Raw genomic sequence first — 3,497 nt, 5'->3', positions numbered from 1 at the left:
AAAATGATGTGAGTTGGAAAGTCCAATCACAAAATAGTAGGTAATTTGTGATCCCATCTATATAACATCCTTGGAATGACAAATTTATAGAAGTGGGAAAGAAACTTGTGGTTACAAATAATGATGTTCATAGTGCTGAACAGAAGGCAAGTGAGATGTTGTTACAGGATAGCAGGAGATAAATTGTGTGATTAAAGGTATTTGTAGTTTTACTAAGTCAACAGAGAAATTAACCTACATATAGAATAAAATACCAAAAAATTAACACATGCATATACAGAAACATATGCAAGTAAGTACTAGTAAAACTGCTGAGATGGCTACAGGTGGGTAGATTAAATATATTCTTGTTAACTTTGTAGTTATGATATTTTCATGCATTTGTGCTTCACTAAAGATTTATACAAGAAAATCATAAACATGAGAAAGCACAGCTCTTTGGCAGCCCTTCATTCAAGGTCAGCCCTGGGGCTGCACTTTCCCTGACTTGTCTGAGACCTTGAAATAACCCTGTATGTTTGGTCTTCTTTTACCTGAGTTTTCACAGGAGAAAACTGAGGCCCATAAAGGTGAAGTGACCTTCCTAATACATAGCTAGCAAGTGGCCAAGGTGGCACTGTACTGTAGGGGAGGGAGCACTTATCTTTGGAACAGTAGGCCCAAGTTTTGTTGGGAGGTGGGGAACTTTGGATAGGTACACAGAAAGTAGATAATGTAGAAGGGGGTTGCCCTTTTAGAAGGCTTCTTCTAGGTTCCCACATATGCCTGTCCTAAAGGTCTCCACCTGCATGTTATCCAGAATCTGGGCTGATGTACTTCCCCACTGGGGTGGGACAATGGAGGGATGGTTAACTCAATATGATCCCCAGCCATGTGCAAACAGTGTTACCCATAACATGAAGTGAAAACAAAAACATAATATTTTCTCACATAGTCCTATGAAAAAAAACATGAAAACTAATTTTGCATCTGATCAAGGTTAAACTAAATGGTGGAGTGAAGGAGGGGAGGAGGCTCAGACTCCTTGGAGTAGGTCCTGTAAGTCACTGAAGGAGAGCCCTGGGAGAAGCCCTGAGAATCTACAGGGAAATATCTGGGCAGACACCTCGCCAGACATCTTCAGACTGAGCTTGTGAAGACTCCTTCACTCTGTACTTAGTTAATCCACCTCAACCCTTTTGTCAACTGCATGAAAAACTGTCCCTCATCCAGACAGAGGGAGGAGGGGACCCAATGACCATGCCAGTCTTCTGGAGCAGTCAGCGTATGGCAGTGAGGCCAGAAAGCACCAGAACCCTGCCTGCCCTTCTCACTCTTTCTGCAACATGTGACCTTCTGATCCTGAATCAGGCACATAACAATGTCCTCACAGATGACAGTCCAGAGCTCAGGGTACATATGGACCCTGCTCAAACACTACCCTTACCACTCTGCCAGCCCTGACCTAGGGTGTGTACCCAATGAGCCCACAAGTTCTCTATAGTCCTCTATCTCCTAACAACATACTTTTGCCCAGAGCATGTTCCCCTCACATATGTTAACATTCTCCCCAACCACAGAGAGGAGTGAGGAATATTTTAGAGGGGACCAAGATGGTGGCCAACCCTAAAGGGCCTCATGTTACCTTTGCATTTTTTTCTCACAACTGGCCAGGGGATTTAGGAGGGAGGATAGAGCAAATATCTGCAGAATCAGGAAAGGTTCTCACTCTGGAATTTTCTGAGCCCAAATCCTTGGAAGTGGAGATTAAGAAAAACATCTGGCTCTCTTGAAGAACTCCAGTTAAGGGAGGTGAGTAGGGGCTGTTTCTGGAATGTGAGTGACTGCTTATCAGGGTTCCAATTTCTATTGGGGCCTACTCAATGAACTGAGTTCACTTCCTGTGGTCTCTTTTTCCTGGGCTCTGCAGATCATATCTTCCCAATGTTCCCCCTTAACTGTTGACTGTTCACTCTAATCCCATTCTGTATCCACAAATGAACACAGTTATATCACACAGCCCACCTGCAGACATGGGGAAGGCACCCAGCTCTGAAGAAAATGAACTGGGCTCAGTGCTGGATCCTCCTTGTTTTCAGGGCTGTGACCTCGACAAGCCATTTTGCCTCTCAAGGCCTCGCCTATCTACCCACTTGTACAATGAAGATCTAGCTTCTGCTTTTAGGGATGTCACCAGGTATATGTACCTCTAATGCCTATATAATCCATGGGCTGGTACTACATGTAGCAAATTCACAAACTTATGGATGGGAGTATTGCATAAAGTGTGGAATGTAGCCTGAAATATAACATCAAACAGCCTGAATTCTGGTCTGCAATATATGAAGTCATTTTTTATTTTTTTCCTCTTGACTTTTCTTCCTAGTCTACACCATAAGAAGATTGGAATTAACTGAAATTCAGATACTGATTCTCTGACATAAAATTATCAGTGTTTTTTCATTATATTTATACTTAGAGGGGCCAACAGGTGGCATGATGTTTAAGATGCTAATCTCACAGATGGCTGGTGGCATGATGTTTAAGATGCTAGTCTCACAGATGGCCGATTGTGGTTCAAGTTCTGGAACTGGAAGCTTGTTTTTTCACTCTACTCTCCTTCCCTTGTCTTTCTGGTCAAATGGAAGAATAATAATAAACAAAGTTGAATACTTTTTAATAATTACAGCCTAGTGCCTCATGTTGGCCTATGGAATTATAGGTTTCTAGGAAACCCCATAATTGCTCCAAGCAATTCTTGTTTCCTGGTACATAGATCCTAGTGGGTTGGACTGCATTTAGTTACTGGCTTCTAGACAGAAAAAAAAAAAAAAAAGAAGAAGAAGAAGAAAAGAAAGACAGAGGGGGAAAAAAAGTAAAAAGAATAAAAGGGAATGCACTTACCAAGAATGTGTTGTCATTTCTGCTGGCTTCCTCCCTCCTGTATTTATTCTGTCTATCCCATCCCTGAATCTTGGAAATCAAAGTCAACATTTCAGATGCTTGGGACCAGCACATAGCATGATGGCTATGTCGCTGGACTCCCATGTAGTTGACTGTGGTTCAAGTCCTGGACCCGGTGGCTTAAACTCATGCTGGGCACATATGCGCGCATGCCCAAGATCCCAAGAGGAGAATGGAGGAGAAGGGTTTGTGATGTCGCCATCCTCCTGGGGGGGGGGGGACTTCTCGCTTTCTGTCTCTCTGTCTCTGTCGCCCTATAGCAAAAACCTCTCCAAAATAAATAAATAAATAAAATTTCAGTTGATTTATAATGAGGCTCTACTGGCAAATAATTAACAGAAGGTTTGTTGGAAGATGGATAACTTTGGGTAGGTGCATAGGAAGTAGATAATGTAGAAGGGTTGCCTTTCTAGAAGGCTCCAGGTTGTCTTCTAGGTTCCCACATGTCCCTACCCTGAAGGTTCCCACATCCATGTCATCCAGAATCTGATCTAATGCACTTCCCCATTAGGGTGACATGATGGATGGATGGTTAATTTAATATGATCTCCAGC

Source organism: Tupaia chinensis, unplaced genomic scaffold, assembly GCF_000334495.1.
Source record: "Tupaia chinensis unplaced genomic scaffold, TupChi_1.0 Scaffold000156_1, whole genome shotgun sequence".
Taxonomy (NCBI): domain Eukaryota; kingdom Metazoa; phylum Chordata; class Mammalia; order Scandentia; family Tupaiidae; genus Tupaia; species Tupaia belangeri.
Note: the sequence above shows the minus strand (reverse complement) of the source record.